The sequence below is a fragment of the Phascolarctos cinereus genome, unplaced genomic scaffold, assembly GCF_003287225.1.
Source record: "Phascolarctos cinereus isolate Bilbo 61053 unplaced genomic scaffold, phaCin_HiC Scaffold_4;HRSCAF=312, whole genome shotgun sequence".
Taxonomy (NCBI): domain Eukaryota; kingdom Metazoa; phylum Chordata; class Mammalia; order Diprotodontia; family Phascolarctidae; genus Phascolarctos; species Phascolarctos cinereus.
Genome location: NW_027555847.1, coordinates 441,509,413 through 441,521,787, shown reverse-complemented (window position 1 = coordinate 441,521,787; position 12,375 = coordinate 441,509,413).

Genomic DNA, 12,375 nt, shown 5'->3' with positions numbered 1-12,375 from the left:
AGGTATAGTCATATGAAAAAATGCTCTAAATTGTTGTTGATTAGAGAAATGTAAATTGAAACAATTTTGAGATACCACTTCATACCTACCAGATTGGCTAAAATGATAGAAGGAAATGACAAATGTTGGAGGGAATGTGGAAAAATTGGGACACTAATACACTATTGGTATAACTATGAATTGATACAACTGTTTTAGAGAGCAATCTGAAATTATGCCCAAAGACTTGTAAAACTGTGTATACCCATTGACCCAGCAATACCACTATTAGGTCTGCTTCCCAAGATGATCAGGAAATAAGGAAAATAACCTATATGTTCTAAAATATTTATTTATAAATATAAATATTTATATTTTATATTTCTATTTTGTGGTGGCAAAGAACTTGAAATTGAGGGATGCCCATCAATCGGGAAATGGCTAAGTTGCAGCATATGATTGTGATGGAATACTACTGTTTGTAAGAAATAGTGAGTAGATTGACTTGAGAAAAACATGGAAAGACTTGCATAAAATAATGCAGAGTGAAACAAGCAGAACTAAGAGAACATTATATATAGTAACAGCAATGTTATTCCAAGAGTAACTGTGAATGATGAAGCTATTCTAAGTAATATGAATATTCAAATCATCTACAAAGGACCTATGAAGGAAGATGATATTAACTTTTAGAGAAAGGACTGATATATGGAAATATGTATTGTATGTTTTTTCATATATATATGTGTGTACATATATATGTATATACATATATATGTTTTTCATATATATGTGTGTGTACATGTATATGTATATACATATATATCTGTGTGTATATATTTGAGTGTGTATGTGTACATATGTATACATATACATATCTATATCTGTGTTAAGTGTTGGCCTTCTTTCATGTGGGTTTGGGAGAGAGGTGGGAAACAGGTTGGAACTCAAAATGTAACAAATAAATAAATAAAATTTGTAAAGAGTGAGTGTAACAAAATTACAGAGATCAAGCAGGACTTAAATGAAGAGATATGAGAAGATACCCTGAAACCATCTCTTTGTGGAAGGTGTTACACATTTGTACAGGTTTTCAGACTTTTCCAAGGTATCAATCAGTTTTGCTGATTTTTTTCCTCTTCAAAAAATTCTATTTGTTATATGGGATGGCTCTCTAGGAGTCAGTGGGGGTGAGATACTTAGGATAACTATGATGATGAAAGAAACAAAAATCATAAATAAAAATTAATAAAAAAGAAAAAAGCTATGTGGGGGTACAAAGACAAAAAATTAAATAGTCTCTACTCTCAGGGAGCTTACAATTGTCTCAAGGAAAATAATGTGCTTATATAAGTGTATACACAATAAATATAAGGGAGAAAGGAAGGAAAGAGGGAAGGAAGGAAAGAGGGAAGGAAAGAGGGAAGGAAGGAAGGAAGGAAGGAAGGAAGGAAGGAAGGAAGGAAGGAAGGAAGGAAGGAAGGAAGGAAGGAAGGAAGGAAGGAAGGAAGGAAGGAAGGAAGAAAAGGAGGGAAGGAGGGAGGGAGGAAGGGAGGGAGGGAAAGAAAGAGGGAGGGAGACAGAGGGATAGATTCATCAAAGAAGACTGAGAAGGAACATTCAGACAGATAGGAGAAGAGTCAGGAGAAAGCAGTGTCCTGAATAACTAAAGAAGAAAGATTATTCAGGAGGAGAAGATAAAGGTGATCAAAAGTGACAAAATGGCTACAGAGAGAACAAGAAGGATAAGGATTAAGAAAAGGTCTTTAGATTTGACAGTGAAGAGACTGTTGGTGCCTGGAGTAGTTTCAGTTGAATGATGAGATTGGAACCCAGGTTACACAGTGTAGAGCATAGGAAATAAAGGTACCTGTTGTAGACAGCTCTTAAAGGTTTTAACTCAGAGGGGAAGGAGAGCTATCAATGATAACAGGGATGGTTGAATCAAGTGAAGGTTTCTTAAGTCTGGGGAAAACATAAACATACTTGTAAGCAGCAGGCAAGGAGCCAAAAGATAGGAAGAAATTAAAGATGAGACAGAGAGTGGGAATGCTAGTAGAGGCAATCTGCTGAAGAAGATGAAAGAGCATGGAATTAAGAGTGCATGTGGAGAGGTTTGCCTTGACAAGAAGGGCCATCTCTTTGGATGGGACAGTAGGGCAAGATGTCTGAGTGATAGGAGTCAAGGAGCCAGGAATAAGAGGGAGCTTTCAGTAAATGGCCTCCATTTTGTGTGTGTGTGTGTGTGAAGTATGAAGTGAGCTCCTTGGCTGAGAGGTTTAGGAAAGAGAGTGCTGTAGGGGCTTTGCGGAGTGATGAAAAGGTTTGGAATAGCCACGTTGGTGATTTAGATAGCAAATCATTTTAGGGACGTGTAAAAAAAACATTGCTTCATTTCAATGAAGCCCCAGCTGAAATGAAGTAACATCAATTTCTAGTGGACCCAGTTTCACAAATGTATCTTTGGCTCTGATGAATAATTCATGAATAGGAGTGGAAAAGGAGGGAGTAATTCAAGGTTTGTACCTGGCAAAGTATCAGAGACTGGCAAGTTGGCAAGGGATTTGAATGTAAAGGATAGTGTAGAGTGAAACTGATTTACAAAGTGGTCAAAATAGGGAAGGTAGGGGACTATAGCCAGAATAAGGGGAAAGCCTGGGAAAGAATTGAAGGGTGTGTGGACAGATTAGAGGTTGTGCTAGAAATGAAATACAGAGGTAGGGGTCACAAGGCACATGAAAGATGGAATGATAAAAGGAATTATCATCTAATGCAGTGTCAAACTCAGATAGAAACAGGTGCCACTGAGTCATACATAAAGATCTCTGTAGGCTGCATAGTGACTTAGAAAACCACATATTAACATTATCTATGTTCTGTAGTTCTACGGAGCAGCAAGGTGGTGCAGTGGATACGTAAAGTGCCTGGCCTGGTAAAGAAGACTCATCTTCATGAGTTCAAATCTAGCCTCAGATACTTACTAGTTATGTGACCTTGGGCAAGTCATTTAACCCTGTTTGCCTCAGTTTCCTCATCTGTAAAATGAACTGGAAAAAGAAATGGTAAACCACTCCAATATCTTTGCCAAGAAGACCTTAAATGGGGTAATGAAAGTTGGACATGACTGAAACAATTGGATGATAAAAGTTCTATAGTATTTTTATTTATCTTGTTAAATATTTTACAATTACATTTTAATCTAGTTTTGGCCCCACTCTAAGGTTTGCAGGCTACAATGCCATGTTTGACACCTGTGCGACAAAAGACATTAAGAAATGTTGCACTTTCTCAGGCTAAACATCCTCATCTACCATTCCTCATGTGGCACAGTTCTATTCTCTTCACTATTTTTTTTAGTTAGCCTCTTCTGCACGTAATTCTGTTTTCTAGCATATTTTCTAGAATGTGGCACCTAGAACTAAACAATATACTGCAGATGTTGCTTGACCACTGCACATCATATTTCTCAATTGTTGTAGTTCAGTTGTGTTTGACTCTTCATGGCCCCATTTGGGGTTTTCTTGGAGTGCTTGGCCATTTCCTTTCACTGCACTATCTAGCTGCCCAGTACTTCTCAATGCAACATAAGTTTTCAGTATACTTTGTACCCCAGACACATTCATATTGAGCGGATTTCCCTCTATATGGATTCTTAGCAATATCCTACTTCTATCTTATAATTAAGATCTTTTTACATCTTGACTCTCTCATCTAACATATTAGCTTTTCTCTCACATGAGGAAATAAACTTAGCAGTAAGAACATGCCCGGTTGCAGAGGTTTAGAAAAAACAAAAACAAACAAAAAACAGATTTAGATGAGAAGGGTGCCCCAGTAAGCAGTGAGATTTGACCAACATTATTGTACCTTTCATCCCATATGATTGCTTAGAGCAGCAGTGCCTAAGTTCAGTCCACTCCTGATTTTAGTTATAGCTAGGGAAAGAAATGATAGAGATAATCTTATAAGTCATCAACACACCCTTTCCTGAAGCCTTATGATTTAGTCTTATCATGCAGGCCTCATCATGGCTGCAGAACTCTGGGTTCTTAAAGGTCTCACCAGCAAAAAACAGTCTAGATACAGGGATGGGGAATCTGCAGCCTTGAGGCTACATGTGGCCTTCTAGGTCCTTGGGTATGACTTTTTGACTGAGTCCAAGTTTCACAGAATAAATCCTTTTAATAAGGGCATTTGTTCTGTGCAGTTTGGATTCAGTCAAAGGGCCACACTTGAGGATCTAGAGGACCACGTGTAGCCTTGAAGCTGTAGGTTCCCCACCCTTGAAGAAAGTCCTGCCAAGTCAGAAAGAAAGGCTTCTAATATGTCAGAGACTCATCACCAAAAGACCAACCACCTGGTGGTAAGACCCTCCATCTCTAGAGCATTTCCACCAGCTGATTCCCGTGTCTGGAATGCTCTCCTTCCTCATCTTCACTTCATGGTTTCCTAGGCTTCCAATAAGGCCCGGCTAAAATCCCATCTCCTACAGGAAGCCCTTCCACACCCTTCTTAATGCTAATGCCTTTGTTTTTCTGACTATTTCCTATCTATCCTATCCATAGCTTGTTTGAGCACAGTTGTCTGCATGTTGTCTTTCCACAAGACTGTGTAAGTTCAATGAGGACAGGAGCTGTCTTTTGTCTTTCTCTGAAGGCTCGGCACTCAGTGCTGTGCCTGGCATGTAGTAGGTGCTTAACAAATATTTATTGATTGACGGGGAACACAGCTATCCACAAAGAATGGTCTGTTCTGGTGCAGGGGAGTTGTTGTCTGAATCAGTAGAGAGAAGGCTCTTCCAAAGAAGTCATTAATCCTCCAAAGTGTCACAGTCATTTTTACCCCCTCATTGGATTACAGACATGGTCCTTGGCAAAGTCTGAGATCACTCTCCTGGGCTCACTGGTTGTTCTATCCCATCGCTATTTTACAAGTCTGTGCCATGATCAAGTTTGTTGTTATTCAGTCACTTCACTCATGTCTGACCCTTCATGACCCCATTTGGGGTTTTCTTGGCAAAAATACTAGAGTGGTTTCCCATTTCCTTCTCCAACTCATTTTCCAGATAAGGAAACCGAGGCAAACAGAGTGAAGTGACTTGCCCAGGGTTACGCAGCTTTTAAGTGTCTGAGGCCAGATTTGAAGTCAGGAAGAGGAGTCTTTCTGACTCCAGCCCCATGTTTTATCCACTGCACCACCTACCTGTCCATGATCAAGGTATACAATTCATAAGCAAGGCAAATGTAACACTGGCGATTATGGCAGGAGACACTGATTTGGAAACAGGAGTGGATAGCTGTCATCCTGTGGTCCCGGGTGAACATAACAAGTTTCTTTAATCATTTCTTGTATGCCATGGTCTAAAGCAGCTAGGTAATATAGTAGATAGAGTGCCAGGCCTGTTAGGAAGACCTGAGTTCAAATCCAACCTCAGATACTTCATATCTATTGAACTCTGGGCAAGTCACTCATCCCTGTTTACCTCAGTTTCCTCATCAGTAAAGTGAGCCAAAGAAGGAAATGGAAAACCACTCCAGTATCCTTGCCAAAAAAACCCCAAATGGGATCAAGAAAAGTCAGACACGACTGAAACAAGTGAATGAAAACAAAAAGGCAGAGTGGTCAAACATATGGCCCTAGGGCCATTACTGCCACTTTGCAATATGACTCAAACTAGATTAAAATATAGTTGGGAAATATATAACAAAATAAATAAAAATACAACAAATCACAGCTAAGACTAATATGTGATTTTCTAAGTCAATATACAGTTCACAGGGATTGTTATGCACAGGTCAGTGGCACCCATTCCCACTTGAATTTGATACCACTGGGCTGAGGTTCCAGACTGTTCTAACTCTCCCCTTTGGCCACTGTGTAGCTTGCCAATATTCTTTCTAAAATATTACATCCAGAAATGAATCTAATACTCCAGTAGAGGACAACCTAGGTCAGAGTATAATAGAATTATCACCACCTTTATCCTGGACCCTAGATTGCTTTTCTGAAGGCAATCTAAGATTACAATAGGCCATTTTGTTTATCACATCACAGTACTGACTAATGTTGAACTTACACAAAAACCTCCAGATCTTTTTTCACACAAACTGTTGTATAACAATCCCTCTTTCATCTTGTTCTTCAGAAGTTCAGAGGAAGTGATTTGCCCAGGGTTATATATGTAGAATGTATTAGGGGTGGGATTTGAACCCAGATCCCAAGTGTAGGATTTTACATTAAATAGAGGCACAAAGAGGTTAAGTGATTTGCCCAAGGTTACTTAGGTAGTAAATGTCAGAGCTGGGATTTAAACCCATGTTCTCTGACTCCCAACCTGACTTCTCTCTTTTCTTTTCATCTAAACCCCGCCCAGTAGCCTAACTAGGTGGACAAGTTTGGGTTCACTCCATGGTAGTCTCATTAATGAAGAAATGTTACATATTTAAGTGGCTAACTTTGTCCTGACTCAGATTAGAATTCTAATGCCATGTCTGTCACCATATACCATGTAAACTACAAATTTGAGTCATTAGCTAAATAATGGAGGTTGTAAAATATTTTCTCATTGACTTGTCTTGCTATTCTGGACAAAATTACTTTTTTTGCCTAAATCATTTCAATTATAGCTTCACTTCCCTTCGTTTGTTTTGTATACACCATACTTGTAAGTCAGGATATAACCATCAAGATGGGGATTCCATCTCTCTTATCTCAGTCAACCCTAAGTCTTGAATCTTTTTTGAATAGTACTGAATAAAATTCAGAAAATCAATTCAAGAAATGCATTAACCCTAACTCCAAGCCACCAGGAGGTATAAGAGAAAAGTCTATTCTGGGGTTTACAGCCTGTCAGTCCAACTTTGAGATTCTGATGAGAAGCCTTTGGAAACCAGTCCAACAACAGTTGAGATAAGGACTCATCTGGCAGCAGTGCCGTATTTGGATTGTTGGGGGCCATGATATGGAGAAGCTGTCTCCCTAGATCTTCAAAGTAAATATCCCTTTGTAAAATTTAATGTTGCTGTCTAGTTAAATGGAACCAAGGTACAAATCAGTGGAAACTTAATAGTAGTGAGAACACCCCAGATGGAGGCTTCAACTGATAGCATGAGAAGAGGCATCTCAACTCCTAAGGGATATCCCTAGAACTGATGAGGAGTACTCAGTCTGGTAGATTGAGACCAGTATATATGTTAGGGATCATCAGGAATTTAAAGTTGGACTGGTTGGCTGCAAACTGGTTCGGACTTCACTTCTGTGTTTCCTGGTGGCTCCTGCTGCTGATCACAGCCTCTCATCTTATCCTAAAGTGAAAGAACAAATCCTGGGGCAAAGAACTAAGGTCAATATTCATGGCCATATGTCAAAGGCCTAAGTCCTTTTGCCTTATAGCACTGTTTCTTTTCTCTCTTAAGATCAACACCTAGCAGGAAGAAATAAGCCAAAAAGAAGGACAGGTTCTGGTTGATTGGTGCTTCTGAAGGTACTCCCAGCAACCAATCACAAAGGCCCCTTTTCATCGTATGGCTAGCAGGGGTGTATGGGGTGTTCAGGGAGGACTAGTACCTCTGGCATAAGGGTTTGCTGAGCCCTTTTCAGGGCTACTTATCCACCTTTGGTGTCACCTGTGACTTAACTTAATCTGTGGCTTCGAGAAGCTGTAGCATGCAAAGCAGCGACATCTGAGTAGACCATCTTGATATGTAGGTTGAAGGTTGAAGATAACCAGAAGGTTTCAAACCTGAGTTGGTGGGTTGGGGGCTACCCAAACAAGTGAAGACTTCCCCCAGTGAAAAAGGTGGATAAGAACAGTTTGTTCCAACACCATGAAGGCAGCTGAAGCAGGTGCTGTGAAGCTTGGTAAGGTATCAAAGATGCCAAAGTCATCCACTGCATCCTAACCCATCATCAGTCACCTTGACTTGTCCTGCCACTGGATTCTGGAAGAGAAAGTGAGGGTGATGACTTTGTGTGACTGCCTCACTTACATCCAATTCATACAGGAGTCAAGACATCACCCTGTTAAGTCTTTGGTCCTCTTTGAAAATGGACAAACAAAAGTAGGCCAGATCAGTTACAGAATATCTGTGCATGTTCCAAAGTCACCCCAAGATACTTTCATTACTTCCTAATTCTCTTAAGTAGATTCCCTATTGGGGTAGCCAGGTGGCACAATGGATAGAGTGTCAGGCCTGGCATCAGGAAGACTCATCTTCCTGAGTTCAAATCTGGCCTCAGATTTCCTATGTTCCTCAGTTTCCTCATCCATAAAATGAGCTGGAAAAGGAAATGACCACTCCAGTATCTTTGCCAAGAAAACCCCAGATGGGTTCATGAAGAGTTGGATAAGACCAAATAACAAAGACTCCCTACAAACTGTTCTCCTGGTTCTGCTCACTTAGTTCTTCCTCAGTTCATTCTACCCAGGATTCTCTTGTATCGTCTCTTATGTCTTTCATTACAGTACAATAATATTCATTAAAATTCATGTGCCACATTTGACAGTCTGTCAGTTAGTAAACTAGAATTTATTAAGTAACTTCTATGGGTCAGGCACTGTGCTAAGTGCTGAAGATACCAAGAAAGGCAAAGTCCCTGCTCTCAAGGAGCTCACAGTATAATGGGGGAGAGAAAATGGAAACAAACAGCTATGTACCAACAAGATATATACAGGATAAATTCAGGGTGATCTCAGAGGGAAGATACTAAGAGTTAAGTGGAATGGGAAAAGCTTCTTATGAAAGGTATGACTTCAGCTGAGAATTGAAGGACTCAAAGGGAACTTGAAGCTGAGATGAGGGGGGAAAGTGTTCTAGATATGGGGGACAGTCAATGAAAATGTTGGGAGATAGGGGGCAGCTAGGTGGCACAGTGGATAGAGCACTGGATCTGGAGTCAGGAGGACCTGAGTTCAAATCTGACCTCAGACACATAACACTTACTAGCTGTGTGACCCCAGGCAAGTCACTTAACCCCATTGCCTAGCAAAAGGAAAAAAAGAAGAAAAGAAAATGTTGGGAGATTGAATGTCATGTGCCAGGTACAGCAAGGAGGCCTGTCACTGGATCATGAAGTACATAGGGTGAGTAAGGTGTAAGAAGACTTGAAAGGTTGAGTAGGGGCTTTCTCAAGGAGTTTAGCCACAACATGGAGGAGAGATATAGGATGATAGTTAATGGGGATGGATGGATCAATGAGTTTTTGAGGATGGAGGAGACAGCATGTTTGTAGGCAGTAGGAAGTAGTCAGTACATAGGAAGTAACTGAAGATTGATGAAAGAATAGAGATGATAGAGGGAACAATCTGTTTAAAAAGTGAAATTAGGAGAAAGCAGGTCACTTGTGCATATAGAAAGGTTTACCTTGACTAGGAGAAAGGCCACCTCTTCATGTGAAATGGGCGAAGAAAGGATAGTGACAAAAGGCCTCTGAGGGATGTGAGAGGAGCAGGAGGATAGAAGGTCAAGTTCTCTACCAATGGCCTCAATTTCTTTTTAGTGAATTATGAGGTAAAGTTCTCCACTGAAAGGGTGGGGAAAAGGGGAGCTGTGGGAATTTTTGAGGAGGGATGAAAAGGTTTAGAAAGCTACTGTGGTGAGTGGGACAGTCAATCAGTTAGGGGGGTGTTAAATTGTCTTGATGCAGTGAGGGCCCAAATGAGACAACACAAAATTGTAGCGTACTTAGCACAGTTTCTTGATTTTCTCTAGTTGTGTTCACTATCATGTGAGTTGGAGCAAAGGAAGCAGATTGTGGGAGTAATTCAAGACTAGGATTTGGAAGGGTAATATCTTCAACAGGATAAAGGGGCAAGGAACTTGAGAGATGGAGACAGCATAGAGTTGAACTGGTTTACTGTGGGGTCAAGATGGGGAAGGGAAGATAATGTAGTCAGTTCAGGGGTGATGGCCTGGGAAAGACCTGAAAGGTTGAGGGGTTGGAGGTTTCAGTCAGGATCCAGAACAAGGGTTGGAGTTGCAAGGTAGAGGCAGAATCAGATAAAGGAATTTCAGAGTTCATGAACAGATATGGAACACCTATGAGCGAAGGCAAGTTCAAGAGAATGACCTTCTCTGTGTGTAGCTGAAGTGGGCTGGAAAAGTAGTTCATGAGAAATGAGTAAATTGAGTTAGAAGGTTTTGTTGTTGTTCAGTTGTATCTGATTCTTTGTGACCCTGTGGACCATGGCATGATAAAGCTTCTGTGGGATTTTCTTGGCAAAGATGCTGGCGTGCTTTGCCATTTCCTTCTCCAGTGGATGAAGGCAAACGGAGGTTAAGTGACTTGCCCAGGATCACATAGCTAGTGTAGGGAGCCCAGTCCTTATGGAAAATCTCTAAGTTCTTATAGACTTAAGGGGTCAGTATGTATAGAGGCTTGCCTGGGATAAATGCTTCCTTGACTCTTGCCCAATTCCACTTGTTACAGTTTGTTGATTCTAAGTTCTCACTCATGACCAGCGTTGAGGCCAGGGGGCTGACTTGGGCAGATAATACTAAGAACTGGGCAGGGAAACAATAGATATGAATTTTGGCATTAAAACTACTTTCTCATGAGAAAATGAGGGTGTTTAGCTGCTTAGTTTGTGTATGTTATTAATTAGTGCCTGTGGATCATTTCTCATGGTACAAAGCTGTTTTTCTATGGGTATATAATCAGACAACTCCTGAAATAAACTAGTCTTGAGCATCAATCTCAGACTCACCTAGCCAGACTTTTCTTTCTCCATTTTTCCCTTTCCCGTTTTTCTTTCACCGCTCTGTCTTGCACCACGCCAGCTGCTGGCAAGCTAGTAAGTATCTGAGGCCGGATTTGAACTCAGATCTTCCTGACTCCAGGCCCATTTCTCTATCCACTGAGCTGCTTCAAAAGTATTTTAGGGAGTATTTATATGATGCAACCCCCTAGTATAAGAGCAGGAGTTGGACAGGAGAAAAAGACTGTGAACGAGACTTAGAACTATTTGAGGAAGAAAGGAGAATGTCCTTGAGGTGTATAGTCGAACTACCAAAATCTTTATTGGATGATAACTATGGATTGAATGAATTTCAAAAGAGGAAAGATTACTGAGTGATGATGATAAAGGGAGAATATAAAAGCAGCAGTGGGGAGCAAGGAGTAATTCAACTCTCCTACCTTGACTAAATGTCAAGTATGAGTGAAAAACAACTAGTGCTGGAATGGGTAGCCAGAAACTGTTATCATCAAGATGGAGCCAGATCTCAGGGAGTTAAAAAAGACAGGAGGAAGAAAAGGTTTAAGATTAAATTTAGTTTTTACCTATCGAGCAAGCACTCCAGAGAATAGAGTGGAAGGGTTGGGTGGTTTTCCAAGTTGGAGATGGGTGGGGGAGGGCAGTTGTGTTGAAGAGGATAGGAATAAAGGAGTAGTCAGTGGGAGATGGAGCCCAGGACATGAACAATAGCAGTCCCTAGAAGTTCAGAATTACTGGGTTGGGGTGAATATGATGAAGTGGAGATATGTTAATCATTCAGGAAAGTGTTGAAATAAGTTATAATTGTCCACAGGGGTTCATCCTTAGGCAGAGTTGTCCCAGGGTGTCAGGCCACTGTTTGTGGTTGTAAGTGGGGTAGGAATAGAGCAAGACAAGTCCCATGGAACTGTGGGCTGGAGAGGGTGTCTGCCTGGAGTGGGATCAATTTGTTCAGCCATTTCCCAATTGTTTAAGCCATCCCCTTAGATTCTAGTTCTTTGTTTTCCTTTTTCCTCCCTTTTAAATTCCCCTGAAAGATCTGGAAATTTGTTTTGTTCAGAACTGTTCCCTCCCAAGTGTTATCCTTCCTCTTATCCTCCGCCATTTGTTTGCCTGTTGAGGTATTTCTACACCAAACTATGTGTATGTATGTGCATGTGCTTGTATGTTTGACCCTTCTTTGTCCATTTCATATAAGAATGAGGTTCATCTGATGTCCACTCCTCCAACACCCTCTTCCAAGTTTGTTTATTTTCCTCAGGCACCCTATTTATGAGAAGTAGCAACTTCTACTCTCTTCTTTCTCCTTTCTACAGTAATATATTCCTTACATCTTCCTTTCTCTTTTTCCTCTCTAAGCCCTCTGAACAGAAACAATCCACCCCCTCCTCTGGGAGACTATTTTTCTTTTAACTCCTTCATTACCCTTAGACAGCAGGAAGGTTCTAAAGGGACAAATTTCTTTCTTCTATATTAGAATGTTAGCACTACATCATTATATAATTCCTTCCAGTTGCTCAAATAAATTTACCTCCCTAGGTTTCTCTGTACTCCTGTATTTGCATTTCAGAGCACCTACTCAGCTCTAATCTTTTCTTCAGAAATGCTTAAAAGTCTTCTACTGCATTAAAGATCTATTTTCCCTCTGTCATGATAGAAATTCTGAGAGACAAAGTTCTGAG